Source organism: Phyllostomus hastatus, unplaced genomic scaffold, assembly GCF_019186645.2.
Source record: "Phyllostomus hastatus isolate PE091 unplaced genomic scaffold, TTU_PhHast_1.1 phas_scaffold_28, whole genome shotgun sequence".
In the NCBI taxonomy this organism is placed as follows: Eukaryota; Metazoa; Chordata; class Mammalia; order Chiroptera; family Phyllostomidae; genus Phyllostomus; species Phyllostomus hastatus.
In genome coordinates this window covers 20,540,390-20,556,325 of record NW_025334022.1, presented here as the reverse complement: position 1 = coordinate 20,556,325, position 15,936 = coordinate 20,540,390, and the positions used below count along the sequence as shown (strand labels likewise).

Sequence of the window (15,936 nt, the reverse complement as noted above, 5' to 3'; positions counted from 1 at the left end):
AAAGTGTCGCAGGTTCGATTCCCAGTCAGGGCACATGCCTGGGTTGCAGGCCATGGCCCCCAGCAACCGCACATTGATGTTTCTCTCTCTCTCTTTCTCCCTCCCTTCCCTCTCTAAAAAAAAAAATAAATAAAATAAAATATTTAAAAAAAAAAAGCATGTTCCCCTTCTTACTCAAGAATCAGCATTACTTCAGAATTATGGATTTTTGTATATTTTCTTAAATCAAGTGACAGTCTTTCAACCAAATGATTTTGATTTGGAAGTTAGAGGTCAACAGAAACTATGTCGTGCACAGCACCCAAGGCATCTCCTTTTCATTCTAGCCCATTTTTGCAAAAGGGAGAGTTTCTGTCTAAAATTCTGCCTCATAAGAAAATAAATAAATAAATAAAATGCCACTAACAAGAGGAAGGAAATCAGAGAGACTTGGTGTTCTACAAGTGGGAGTGGGCACACACAGCACACAGGCAGTTCCAGCAGGTCCACTTAGTGATAATAGAGGAGGTAGGCTGTGTTGTCTTCACCACCTGGTACTAGTCATCGATGTGCAGCCAGCTATTCAGACTGACCTAGAAGACATCTGTAGTGTAATGACCACCCGTCGCACTGCTTCCATGATGGTAGATCACTGAAAATTGTCTATAAGTTGTGTGGCATGGAAGAAGGTATGACTATAAAAGGGAAATATGGGAATCCTTATGGTGATGAAAGTTTCATATGTTTTGACCATACAGCTTTTTTGTGTGTGTACAACTTCAATATCAATATCAATATCCTGGTTGTGATATTGTACTATAGGTTTTCAAGATGTCACCATTGGGGACACTGGGTAAAGAGTATACAGGCTCAATGTATTATTTCTTATAATTGCATATGAGTCTACATTTACCTCAAAATTTAAAATTTAATTTTAAAAAAGTAAATAAGTAAAAAATAAAATTCTTATTTTTAAGTCCTGGAGCAAGCAGATCTTTACTAATTTCAAAGTTTACAGGATATTCAGTATTTTTTATAAGCATCTGACATCCACCAATCTTCTCTTAATTAAATTGCTTTAGGTGCAGCATGAGGACAGGAGGAAGTTTTTCCAGAGTCACCCCTCAACTGATATCAACCTGTTGTTTGGTTTCTGTGGTATGACCCTGGCAAGATCCTTTTGCCACCAAGTTTTCCAATGCATCCTGAACTGTATCTTGTCAGACTGTATATCCAACTGCAGTGTGGAAAAATGGCTGCAAAGTGGCAGATTATTTTGAACTCCACTGGTAAACCACAGACCTGATGTATCCACCAAAAATGCAGGTGATTAGGATCTGAACAAAGTCTGCCTGGTGAGTGACTGAAGTCTTATTTCTGAGTCCCACTTGCTCCCATTCACACTCATTTCCTTTGCCTGGTTCTTCCTCTCTTCTTCATTCACTAAGTAGCTTTTGGGTCCATTGAAAATAGTAACTTGTTCATTATTTTGTGAGAGAAGTTTCTTTAGGTTAACAATTCCCCATAAAATCCATTTAGAATGAAGCCTAAGTATTCCTCAGCATCTTCCTGTTGACCCTTTTCAGACAGCATCTTCTTGATTATCAGGAGTCTATTAATATATGCAGGTTTAGCCCTGGCCAGGTGGCTCAGTTCGTTGGAGCATTGTCCCATGCACTACAAGATTGTGGGTTTGATCAAGGCACATACCTAGGTTGCGGGTTTGATCCCCAATTGCGGTGTACACAAGAAGCAACCAATTGGTGTTTATCTCTCACATCAATGTTTCTCTCTCTTTCTCTCTCTCTCTCAGATCCATATATATATACTTAGGTGAGGAGATATATATTCATATTCAAAGGCAACTCCAGGGCAGATATCCTTCATAATTTTATCCCCAAGAGCTTGTCTGGGTTTTAGAGGTATTGGTATATTAGTAAACTCATTCATTAGCCTAAAAAGTTGTCCAACATGAGTGTTGACCTACAAGGTCTTTACACTTTAGAATACAGAGGAATGAACTTCACCAGGTGATACATGGAATTGCAAGCAACCAGTGCCTGCATTATAGCATAAAATAGCACCAGGTTCCTTTACTGATTAGTGTATGAGGTTGCAATGATACTGGTTTATGTATTAGGGTTATATTCTCCAGTGACTGCAATCTTTGTGGCTACAGGATCTTCTGAAACTGGAACAAGCCCTTCCTTGACTGCAGCCTGTTTTTCAGAGACCAGGGGAGATGTGGCAAGAGGGGATACTTAGTTTCCACAGAAGCCACGGGTGAAGAGGATGAGAGCTTAGAATCATGGAAAAGACTGGCCCACGACTTAGGTTGACTGATGGGAGGGGAGCCTGGCACAGACACTGGGTTATGGGTAGGAGGGGGAAGTCCTCTCAACTTAACGCTGGAATTGAATTGTGCTTTCCATAGTATGCAACTCCACCCCATTGGCAGTTGAGCCCTTACAAAAGGATTCAAGTATTTGTCCTTAACAACTCCAAGGTTTTCAGTAGTATCAGTCCCGATGTAAGGTTGGGTCACAGCTGTCCTCAACACGCTGCCCCTGACATCCTCTGCAGAGAAGCAGGACTGTCAAAGTCAGACCTCTGGCCGTCCCCAGTCTGCCCTGAAGTCCAGGACTCTGGAGAAAGAACCACCAGGTTTCATCACTGATGAAGCCTGTGGAGTACTGAGGGCTGCTACAGTCTTGAGTGTCCCCAACAAGGGCACATCTCCCATCAACTCTTCATCATCTGTGCCTACCATGTTCAGGACTGCTTGACTGGCATGGCCATTGACTAGGGATACTGTGGAATCCCTACCCTCACTGCCATCTTTCTAGTAACTAAAATAACCAGACAGACTTTTTTTTTCTTTTTATGATCTCTTTATCTAAGACCACCCAAAACACCATCTTTTCCAAAACTTTAGCCTCTACATTGGAACTGCCATCCAGAGCAAGGGCAGAGCTTGGGTACTGGCAGTCAATGGAGCTGTAGTTCATTTCTTTATCTATGTCATCAGGGGTCTTTTTGGAAGTTGTGCAACCAAGAATAAATTTGGCGCCTGAGGATTCAATGTGCTTGAAATACTGTATTTGGAAGTCCTCTGCAAAGTGTCTTTGGCTTCCAAACTCAATTATGTGATATTCTTGTCCATCAGGTAGTTTGCACACCACACAGAACTGTTCCATGGTATAGAGGAAGCTCAATTGAAGAGTGAGGAGTCACAAAGAACTGATTGAATTCATCAGGGCTAAAATCTCCAAAAATGAACTGTGGGTTCTGGAGGGCCATGGCAGCCCATCTCAATGAGCCTAGCTGCTCGCTGGACTCCTCATGCTGCTTCCCCCACTGCTGCCATCTCCTCCCCTGCACATACACTGTTAAGTAAAATCTGTAAATAAGAAAATGTTGACACCAGAACCCGAAAAGGACCAAAAGATGTTGGACTTATGTGTCATTAATAAGCAAGTCAAATGAATCTCTTTGGAAGAAGATGTTATCAACATAATGTCATACTTGTGTTTCTGGAGAAAGATGGATGTATTCAAGATCATATTTGCAAAGCTGTTGGGGTACTCCATGGGTAGCCTGAAAAAAGTAGATTTTACCCCTTTGGAGGTAGAAGCAATTTGTAGCTGAAAAGCCATTGAAATAGGCATTGAATAGAATATGTTACCAAATCTATAAAAGCAAAATATTTACCTGTTGATAACTGAATAGAATTAATAATTTTAATAATATTGGACATTGGGTATGAAGGCCTTAGATAGAAACACAGCATTAAGTTTGCAGTAACCCATCATGAGGCACCCTTTATCTTTTCCACATTTAAGAACAAGCAAAATTAGGTTGTCAGATAAAGAAGCAGTGGGAATAATCACTCCTTTCATCAATTACATTTTATATAAGTTTTAATTATTCAAGGCCCTATTTTTGGCTTACATTGGACCATATTAGCTACTTTAACTAGAAGTCCATGAGATCTCATTATTATTATGGTAATTTGTGTTAAAGACTCACTTTAATTTTAATATATTATTTATTATTTATTATAGAGCATCTATGCCCAATATAGATTTTAGAGCAATGGGCACTATGACTATGAGAAATTTAGGCAAGGCTACAGTTAAAGTAGCCATTATCTTGTATTTTATTTTGTTACTTTTAAAAGTTATATGGGGAACAATGTGTAAATTTAGTGGAATCCTCAGGTATAAGTATAATTTGAGGCCCAGTATTATATCCATGAAATTTTACCAACTAGTATATTTTAGCAAATGTTAACGTTAAGTTAGAACCTAGATGCAGAATTCACAAAAGCCAATCAGTGTGCCCTTTTTATCTTTTTGGTTATAGAAAGTCTTTAGTATATAAATTTTCTATGTGTTTTGGGATTTCTGATAAATCATATTATGGAACTTTAAAAAATGTAGTTATATATTATGTGTATATACATAATTTATTATACATTTATATTGAAATGTGATATATATGTATACTTTATTTAATTACCCCTTTTTCTCCCTGATGCTGGGGGATTATTTTTAAATCAATAAGTAATCTAGGGCTTGCATTATGTTTGTTAGATCTACAATATGTTCAATACATAAGGTTTCAACTTCCTTTTCTCCCCACTTTGGGCTTATAGCTGCCTGAAGCCACAATTGCTTCCCTTACTCACTTACTTACTTTCTTCTTTCTTTTTCTTTCTTTCTTTCTTTCTTTCTTTCTTTCTTTCTTTCTTTCTTTCTTTCTTTCTTTCTTTCTTTCTTTCTTTCTTTCTTTCTTTCTTTCCTTCTCTCTCTCTCTCTCTCTCTCTCTCTCTCTCTCTCCCTCCCTCTCTCCCTCTCTCTCTCTCTTACATTCTTCCTTTCCTTCTTTCTTTCTCTTCCTTTTTTCTCCCCAGGCTTTTAGCCACTTGAGGCTGTGATCTTCAGTTTCTGTCTCTGATTGATTAGAGGAAAAGAAAGGAGGGGGAAGAGGCCTGGTGCCTCTAGGCAACTTCTCCCTAAAATGGCCCCAGCCTCAAGTAAACTCAATCCCTTCCCCTACTTTCTTTTCTTAAGCAAAATCTTCAGAGTGGCATATATCTCTAGGTGGCCCAAAGGCCAGTGGGCTGAATCCAGCCCTCCACCTTGTTCTTTCCATCCCAGCACCTTGTTTCTACCCAGCTACAGTGCCAAGCTCCTTGCCCCCTAGTTAAGTTACATTTATACAGTCCTAAAATTATTTCAGCCCTTTGAAGGCAACCTCGAGGCTGATGTGGCCCCAGGTGAAAATGAGTTTGACATCCCTGCTCTAGGGCATTCCAGTCAACCTCAGAGAGGTTAGGGTCTATATACAGAACAGCAATAATAGCCTCAAAAAATCATAATGGCCTCAAATTGTCTGACATAGTTTTCAAAAATTTTGTTTTCATTTAATTTTAAGGAGGCACCTCTGGTGGGAGGAGCACTAAAAAATTCCCAAGTACACTCCAGGAGATTTGTAATCTTGAATGATCAGAGAAAACTCCTCAGACTTACAGGGAGAAGGATTCAAAATGATCCTACCCCTTTTTTTTTATATTGTGTCACCAGTATCCATAGATGGGACCTGCAATGCCCCATAAGGTTGGGGGACAAAGAACAGCAGCAGCAAGCAATGCAATAGAGGAGGAGCTACAGGTTGCCAGCAGCATCAACATTTACAAAGAGCCATCGAGGACTCTCTGAGGGAAGGGGACCACCTGACACCAAGAAAGAGAGTAAATTATTTATTTTTCCCAAGTGCCATTTAATGGCACATTGAATTGGATCGATGAAGTCACCCACATATATTGAAGGCCACTGGCCCCCTTAATTTTTCAGGCTAATACTCAGTGTGTGCACTCAGCATGACTCTGATAGAGGAAGGAAATCCACTTCTATCCACACTGGTCCTTCAAATCACAATCACTCCAACTTAACTAAAAAATTGCCAATTTGTATGGCTCAGTGATTCCAGTTCTCAAGGAGCTATAGGATAATTATCCCATTCTCTCTGGATCATGGTTAGAAAGTGATATTCTGGGGTGTGTTATTGGTATTGGGACAGGATCTGCATGCATTTTATGATGGAGAATCTTGGCAGCACTCATCCTAAGCGGAAACCCAAAGCAATGTATAGCGGTGCACATAAACACCAGCAAGACACAGAACATTTCCAAATGATGGTACCCAATCAGGATAGCCAATTAGTGAATCATCAGCAGTGCAAGGGTATCTCTGAGGGTTTTCTATACATGACACAGATTATCCCATTCTGGTTGTCAACTGTGCTTTAAGGAATAATTCTATTACTTTAAATGGTTTTTTTTTTATGATTAATCAGGTAGAGACCCAGAATAACACCACAGAAAGGTAGACAAAAAGTGAAGTAGCCCTGGCCAGGTACCTCAGTAGTTGGAGCATTGTCCCACACACCAAAAGGTTGCAGGTTAGATTTCTGGTCAGGGCACATACCTTGGTTGCAAGTTCGCTCCCCCATCCAGGCATCATGTATATGAGGCAGCCTATTGATGTTTCTCTCTCATACCACTGTTTCTCTCTCTTTCTCTCTCTCTTCCCCTTTCCTCTCTCTCTAAAATTAATAAAAATATCCTCAGATGAAGATTAAAAAAAGAAGTGAAGGGGATTTATGTATACTCACAAATCCTAAAAGAGCCAAGCATGGCATGTGATTCAAGGGTCCATGTAGAAGGAGATGCAAGGAAGTAGCTCAATCAAGCAGGGAGAGATCAAGAGGGAAAATGAGAACCAATGAGCAAGTCCCTTTATTTGGGATCAGGGTGGGCTACAGAAGCAAAAGGCATGAGGGAATTTTATTGGAACATTTGAACGTAGTCACGGTCATGGAAGAGCAAGAAGGGGAACTTCTGGCAAGGACCTGCCTTATTATACTGCTGCATCTGGTCACTTATGTGAGGTGTTCTCAGACTGTGGGGATGTTTAGGTATCAGAAAAATATGAAGTTTTAAAAATTTGTAATGCACTTATATAAGTGGAATTATGCAGTATTTACCCTTTTGTGCCTGGTTTATTTCACTTGGCAAAACATCCTCCAGATTTAATTTCTATTTCCATTCCATTATTGTCAAAGAAGAGACTTTGTATAATTTTAATCTTTTAAAATGTATTGAGACTTATTTTGTGAACCCGTATATATAGTCTATTCTGGAGAATGTTCTATATCCACTTGAGGAAAGAAAATATTCATTCTGCATTATGGTGAAGTGTCCTATATATGTAAGGACTATTTGGTTTACAGTGCTATGCAAGCCTTCTATTGCCTTATTGATAGTCTGTTATATAATGTCATATATTGAAACTACCAACTATTATTGTACAGGTATCAATTTCCTTTTATTTTTCTCAGTTTTTGCTTCATATATTTTGGCGCTCTGTTTTTCGGTGTGTTTATGTTTATAATTGTGTCTTCTTAATGGATCAAAATTTTTCTCACTATATCATGCCATTGTTTGTCTCTGGTAACCAGTTTTGACATAGAATCCATTTTGTCATACATTGGTACAAACACACTAACTCTCTTTTGGTTATTACTGGCATGGAATATCTTTTTCTCTGTTTTCACTTTCAACCAGTTTGAGTCTTTGGATCTAAAGCAAGTATCTCATAGACAGTATATATATAGTTACATCATTATTTTTTTTTCTATTCTGCCAATCTCTGTGCCTTTTAACTGGATATTTTAATCCATTGCTATTTTTCTACTTGTTTGTTTCAAGTATATTTTATTGATTATGCTGTTACAGTTGTCCCAATTTTTCCCCGTTGCCCCTGTGTGCCCGGTACCCTCCTTCCCTCCAGCAATCTTCTCCCCTTAGTTCATGTCAATGGTTTGTGCATGTAAGTTCTTTGGCTTCTCCATCTCTTATACTATTCTTAACCTCCCCTGTCTATTTTGTTCCTACCAATTATACTTCTTCATCCCTACACCATTTCCCCACTCTCTTCCTCCTCCTCCCATCTAATAACCCTCCAAATGATCCCCATACCTATGATTCTGTTCCTGTTCTGCTTGTTTGCTTAGCTTTTGTTTTTCTTTTTCTTTTTTAGATTCAGTTGTTGATAGTTGTGAGTTTGTTGCCATTTTCCACTTCATAGTTTTTATCTTCTTCTTTTTCTTATATAATTGCCTTTAACATTTCACATAATAATGGCTTGATGATGAACTCCATTAGCTTTACCTTCTTTGGGAAATACTTTATCTGTCCTTCCATTCTAAATGATAACTTTGCTGGATAGAGTAATCTTGATTGTAGGTCCTTGCTTTTATCACCCTGAATACTTCTTGCCAGCTCCTTCTAGCCCTACAAGTTTCTTTTCGGAAATCAGCTGATAGTCTTATGGGAACTCCCTTATAGGTAACTCTCTTCTTTTCTCTTGCTGCTTATAAGATTCTCTCTTTATCTCTAACCCTTGGTATTTTAATTACAATGTGTCTTGGTGTGGTCCTCTTTGGGTCCAACTTGATTGAGATCTCTATGCTTCCTGGACTTACATGTCTATTTCCTTCACCAAATTAGGGAAGTTTTATTTCATTATTTTTCAAATAGATTTCCAATTTCTTTCTCTTCTCCTCTGGCACCCCTATGTTCCAAATGTTGGACCTCTTGAACTTGTCCCAGAGGCTGCTTATACAACCCTTATTTTTTTTTATTCTTCTTTCCTCTTGTTGTTCTGATTAGCAGTTTTTTGCTTCCTTATGTTACCATTGATTTGATTCTCTGCTTCATCCACTCTACTGCTGTTTCCCTGTAAATTGTTCTTTATTTCAATTAGTGAATCTTTTGTTTCTGACTGGACCTTTTTTATGCTGTTGAGGTCCTCACTAGGTTCCTTGAGTATCCTTATAACCAGTGTTTTGAACTCTACACCTGTTAGATTGTTTATCTCCATTTCGTTCATCTCTTTTTCTGAAGTTTTGATCTGTCCTTTCATTTGGGACATGTTTCTTTGTATCCTTGCTTTGGCATTCTCCCTGTGTTTGTTTCTATGTGTTAGGTAGAACTTCTTTGACGCTGTGTCTTGTTAGTGTGGCCTAATGTAATAGGTGTCCTTTAGGGCCCAGTGGCACAGCCTCCTCTATCACCCAAGCTGGGTACTCGAAGTGCACCCTTCATGTGGGCTGAGTACACCTTCCTCTTTTAGTTGAGCCCTGGTTGTTGTTGGCAGATCAATGGGAGGGATTTACCCAGGCCAATCAGCTGCAAGGATTGGCTGTGACCACTGACCACCAACCAATGCCCTCCGTGGAAGAACAGCTGTGCAGGGGCAATGTGATGGTGCTCTAATGTGGTCTGTAGCTATCCACTGGGTGTGCAGGCCCTGGGGTTTCCTGGGGGGTGCATGCCAAGGTCAGCCCCCACCTGTGTTTTCCCCAGGGCCGCCCTACCTGAGCTATAAAGCAATCTGAGAAGGCTACTTCTTATGGTGGGATTGGAGATTCCCAGATGAAGCCAAGCTGTGAAAATAATCTGGCTGCTGCTAGTGCCTGGCATGGAGCTCATTGAGGCCAGCTGTTGCTTGTTTGATAGGATTCAGGAAGTTGTGAAGCATGAATCAAGACCAGCCTTTCATTTGGTAAAGCAGCATGGGTGGGCCTGCAATTTGGGTGCAGTGGAGACTCTGGAGATATCTAAGGCAGATCAAACATTGTTAGCCAGGTTGATGTCTCAAGTATGGCACCAGTCTACTGGCTCTGTGGCTCTATGGTGGGGGCCAGGGGGTTCACAAAAGAGACAATGGCCTCTGCTCACCCTGATGCCAGCCTCTTCCAGTATGCCTCTGGTGTTCTTCAAGCTGCTATCCCAGTGCTGGAGCTCAGAGGGAGTGAGTCTGAGTAGGTGAGTCTCTGTGGGTGTTCTTTAACAGGAACTGTTTGGGGCTATAGCAGTTTGTTTCACCAACTCAATTCCCACTTGTTTTTGCAGCCAGAAGTTGTGGGAAATTATATTTCTGTCACTAGAACCCTGCGCTTGGTGGGAAACCTGGTGTAGGGGTGGGCCTGCTCACTCCTGAGATATCCCTCCCAAAGTTTTACCCACCGCATGTGGGTTTGGGACCAGACCATTCTACATCTGTGCCCCTCCTACCAGTCTGGATGGATGTGGTTTCTTTAATTCTGTAGTTGTCAGACTTCCATTCAACTCAGTTTCTGATGGTTCAGAGTGATGGTTGTTCTATATTTTAGTTGTAATTTTGATGTGGTTGTGTGAGGAAGCAAGCCAGGTCTGCCTATGCCGCCATATTGACCTGCCACACTGATACTTCTTATAAACTTCTTTAAGAGGTAATTGTTTAAAAAATAATAACACATGGTGAAGTTTATAATGCATATAGAAATAAAATGTCTGACTGCAATAACACATTAATACAAAAGAAGGAAAGGAACAAATGGAAGCCTACTTTTGAAAGTTTCTTAAATTTTACATGAAATAAGACAGTCTTATTTGAAGTTAGACAATGGTAAGGTAAAGGTGTGTATTGTAAAACTTAGAGCAATGACTAAAAGAGAAAATACAGCCAGTTAATAAGCCAATTGTGAGAACAAATAGAATTCTAAATAAATACTTAGTTATAGAAAATGAAGACTAAAAATAGAAAAGAAAGAAGAGATGACTCAAAAGAAAACTTGCAGGACTTACACTACCTAATTTCAACATTTGCTAAAAGTTATAGTAATGATACTGACATAAAGATAAAAAGATAAGTAAATGAAATAGACTATAGATTCCAAAAATAAATAGTTACATTTATGGCCAGTTTTCCTCATAATTGCCAAAATAAATCAATAGGAAAAGGAAAGTCCTTTTTAATAAATGGTGCTGAAATAATTGGTTATCCATATAGAAATGAAATAAATTTGAAAATTGCCTAATGCCATATGCTAAAATTATCTCAAAATGTATCACAGACATTAATGTAAAAGCTCAAATTATAAAACTTACAGAAGAAAATCTCATTAGGTCAACAAAAGTTTTCATGTACGAAACACAAAATATATAAATTCTGAAAGATAAATTGATAAATTGAACCTCATGAAAACAGAAAACTCTTCAAAAAAGTTATTAAAAATAAGCCCCCCTAAAATTCACAATATTTCTATCTCACAAAGAACCTGTATCCAGCATATATAAACAATTATTTAAAAGCAATGCTAATAAGATAAATTCATGATAAAACTAAAAAAAAAAAAAAAAACAGAGTGGCAATGCCAAGGGTTGAAGTGTGTAGAGCAAATGGAACTCTCATGCATTGATGGTGGGAACATAAAATGATACAACCACTTTTGAAAATAGTTTGACGACTACCTAAAAGTTAAATGAAATGTCTGAATATGAATTTTGGGGAATCTTTATTCATCCTAGCCAAAAACTGTAAACCAGTTAAGTATCTGTTAACGGGTGAACAGACAAATTGTGATTTAGACAGCAATGGAACACTACAGAAAGAAAAAAATGACTGATGTACAAAACAACATGAATGCATATCAAAAATATTATGCTAAGTTAAAGAAAGCAAACAAAAATTAACATATGCTCTATGATTCCATTTTATATAAAATAGTAGAAAAGTTCAAATTTAATCAACACTCATAGAAAGAAGAACAGTGATTGGGTGGAAGTTAGAGTAGGGTATTGACTGGAAAGGGGCACAAGGGAATCTGTGATTATGGAAATGCTGTATATTGTACTTATGGATGTTTCCTCAAACTGAAGTCTTAAAATGAATGCAAAATATTATAATTAAATAATTCCTCAATAATGTTGTTTTTTATCCTCACCCTACTTATTGATTTTAGAGAGAAGGGAAGGGAGGGAGAGAAACATTGACTTGAGAGATACATTGATTGGTTTTCTCTTATATGTGCCCAGTTGGGGTCCAAACCCACAACCTAGGCATGTGCCCTGACTGAGAATCCAACCCATGACCTTTTGCTTTGTGAGAAAATGCTCAAGCAACTGGGAGACACTGGCCAGGGTGAGAATTTTGATTTTTAGAAGGGGTGGGGGGGAGCATGGTGGGGTAAAAATGGAGACAACTGTACTTGAACAATAAATAAATAAATTAATTAATTAATTAATTAATACATTTAAACTTAAAAAGGAATTGTTTCTTAAAGATAAGAAATAAAATAGTATTTCATTGTTCTTTGTGATATTTTCCCATGAATAAGAATTTCAGGAGTCTTAAGTCACTGATCTAATTCTGGCTTTCCCATTGTCTTAGTCTGTTCATGTTTCCATAACAAAACACCACAGCAAAATACCACAGGCTAGGTAGTTCATCAACAACAGAAATTTATTTCTCACAGGTCAGGAGGCTACAAGTCCAAGATCAGGGTGCCAGCATGATCAGGTAGCAGACTTCTCATATTGCCACATGGTAGAAGAGGCTAGGGAGCTCTGTGAGGTTTCTTATAAGAGCACTAACAATTTATTCATAAGGGCTTCACCCTGATGATTTGGGTACGGCCCAAACCTTTACCTTGTAAATATTATCATATTGGCCATTAGAATTTCAACATATGGGCTTTGGAGGACAAAAACTTGCAAACCATAGCAACTATCAAATGTTGTATAGCCTGAATTAAGCTATTTTTTTCCATCCTGTGACTCAGTTTTCCTACTTATAAAAGAGCAGGGAGTAGCAGTGAATTACATCACTTCTAAGATGTAGGCTTCTAAATTTCAAAATTTTATATATCTAAAAAATAATATATATTCAAAAATAATTATTTGAATATATATATATTTAAAAAACCAAATTGATTTAGTTATGTATTCTAGTATAATGAAGTTCTATAATGGGGCAATTGTAACAGTGGAAAATTCCATCCCAACTTCCAGCCAAGATGGAGGCATAGGTGGACACACCATACCTCCATGCACAACCAAGATCGGAACAACAACAATTTAGAGGCAGAATAACATCCAGAACTGACAGAAAATTTATCTGAATGGAAGTCCAACAGCCAAGAAGTTGAAAAAGACCCATTCATGCAGACCGTTAGGAGGAGTGGAGACAAGCAGCTGGGCACAGGTCGCAGTGAGGAGAGCAGAGAGAGTTATGCACATAGGGCAACTGGGGGCATGTAAGGCATCTGGGTCATGCAAGATTGCAGCGGGTGGACCCTAAGTACACAAGTGGCAGCTGGCAGACCCAGTGAGGCGGCGACTGTGGAGCAGGGCAAAGCGTGCAACCCAGGATCCCAGAGAAGGGACTGAGGTCCCATGGAGAACGGAGCTAACACCATTGTCCCCTCCCGCCCCCACCCCCACATACAATGTCACAATCTAGCGACTGGGGTGCCCAGCCCCGTTGAACACCTAAGGCTCCGCCCCTCACCATAACAAGAGCAACCAGACCAAAAAAAAAAAAAAAAAGGAGAGAGAGAGAGAGACATGTCTCCAACAGAAGAACAGATCAATGCCCCAGGACTCATCCTTTTGAGCGACTAAGAGATAGCCAATCTATCAGATGCACAGTTCAAAACACTGGTGATCAGGAAGCTCACAGAATTGGTTGATTTTGGGTGCAAATTAGATGAAAAAGTGCAGGTTACCATAAAAGAAATGAAGGAAAATGCATAGGGAACCAATAGTGATGGGAAGGAAACTGGGACTCAAAACAATAGACTGGACAGAAGGAAGAAAAAAAGCAACCAAACAGGAAAGAATGGAGAAATAAGAATTCAAAAAAACAAGGAGAGGCTTAGGAACCTCCAGGACATCTTTAAATGTTCCAACATCCGAATTATAGGGGTACCAGAAGGGGAAAAGGAAGAGCAACAGATTGAAAACATATTTGAACAAATAATAAAGGAGAACTTCTCCATTCTGGCAAAGGAAATAGACTTCCAGGAAGTCCAGGAAGCTCAGAGAGTCCCAAAGAAGTTGGACCCAAGAAGAAACACACAAAGGCACATCATAATTACATTAGCCAAGGTAAAAATGAAGGGGAGAATCCTAGAAGCAGCAAGAGATAAAGGGACAATAACCTACAAAGGAGTTCCCATCAGACTGTCAGCTGATTCCTCAAAAGAGACCTTGCAGGCAAGAAGGGGCTGGAAAGAAGTATTCCAAGTCATGAAAGACAAGGACCTATATCCCAGATTGTTCTGTCCAGCAAAGCTTTCATTTAGAATGGAAGGGCAGATAAAATGCTTCTCAGATAAGGTCAAGTTAAAGGAGTTCATCATCACCAAGCCCTTATTTTATGAAATGTTAAAGGGACTTATCTAAGAAAAGAAGATTTAAAGAAAACATGTATAGTAAAAGGACAGCAAACTCACAATTATTAACAACCACACCTAAAGCAAAACCAACCAAGCAAAGAAACTAAGCAAACAACTAGAACAGTTACAGAACCACAGAAATGGAGATCACATGGAGGATTAGCAACAGGGGAATGGGAGGAGGAGAGAGGGGGGAAAGGTACAGAGAATAAGTAGCAGATTGTAGGTTGAAAATAGATAGGGGGAGGGTAAGAATAGTATGAGAAATGTAAAAGCTAAAGAACTTTTAAGTATGACACATGGACATGAACTAAAGGGGGGGATGTGGGTGGGTGAGGGTGTACAGGGTGGAATAGAGTGAAGGGGGGAAATGGGACAACTGTAACAGCATAATCAATAAAATATATTTTAAAAATTTAAAAATTTTTAAAAAAGAAAATTGCATCCCACTATTTTTTTGACGCCATCTGATTAATATGTAGCTTGTAGATGAACAACATGTTTGTATAAGAGTACTAGCAACTAATTTCAAAAGATACAGACTCTGACCTTCAGACATCTCAGCTGCAGGAGATTTGCTGACCTTCAATGGTGGATCCAGGCTCACATCAATCCAGGATAACTAAACCAAGATGATGCACACTGGACCATCAATTGCCTTATTGGAATGGACTGTGCTACTCTGCATGTAGAAAACTTTTCAACTCCCTTCCTTAATCTCTTTGTTCTGTTCTCCCCTCCCTCCTTATAAAAACCTCTACCTCCACTGAGATGTGGATATGGGCTTGGAGATGTGAGTCCCTCACCTTCCAGGTGGCTGGTAAGTGAAAATAAACCACTTTCCTTTACATCAGTGCCTGCTTCTTGAGTATTTGATTTTGTAGCAGCAGGCAGCCAGACCTGCATTTAGTTACAGTTAGAGGTCAAAGGAAAATAGGCTCTAGAATCAGACTTCATGAGTATGAATCCCTGCTGTGCCACTGGTTTGTTGTGTGGCAATGAACAAATCACTTTACCTTAGTTTGTTCATCAATAATAGAGACAAATAAGAAATATCACACAGCCATATCACTTAACTATAGGGCTGATGAAATGAGATAATGCATGTAAAATGCTTAGCATAGTTTTTGACACATGTGCAATTCTCAGGTCAAAGTCCTTGTGACTCTATCCTCCCACACCCACATCAAAATTATAACTAAACTACATAAAAACCATTTTTCAGAACTACCTGTAGTCCATGTGAATAGAAGTCCTATAACTAAGGATCTAAAGAAGCCATATCAAGGCTGCTAGGAGGGGTGGAGAAATGGAACAGGCTGGTCCCACACCCACATGTGGGGGTTAAAAGTCTTGAGGGATACCTTGGTTTCAGAAGTTCCCATGAGGAACAAGGGGTCCCAGTCCCACACTAGGCCACCCATCCCAGGGTTCCAGTGCCAGGAAGACAAGTACCATAACTTCTGGCTATAAAAACCAGCAGGAATTGTGGCTGAGTGAGAGAGGGGCCTCCTAGAGTCCCAAGTGTTCCTATAAAGGGCCCCCTCACAGACTTACTTGGACTCACTTATTCTGAGCTCCAGTGCTGGGGCAGGAGGGACATATAGGCAGGGACTGAATTGTCCAAGGAGGGCTGGAAGGGCAGCTTTTTCCCAGATAGAAGTGCTG

General features: G+C 39.4%; 1 pseudogene; it reads right to left on the bottom strand.

Moving 5' to 3' along the window:
• Positions 1–536: 536 nt before the first annotated feature.
• LOC123805202 lies at positions 537–3,279 on the bottom strand (annotated as a pseudogene).
• Between the last annotated feature and the right edge of the window lie 12,657 nt (positions 3,280–15,936).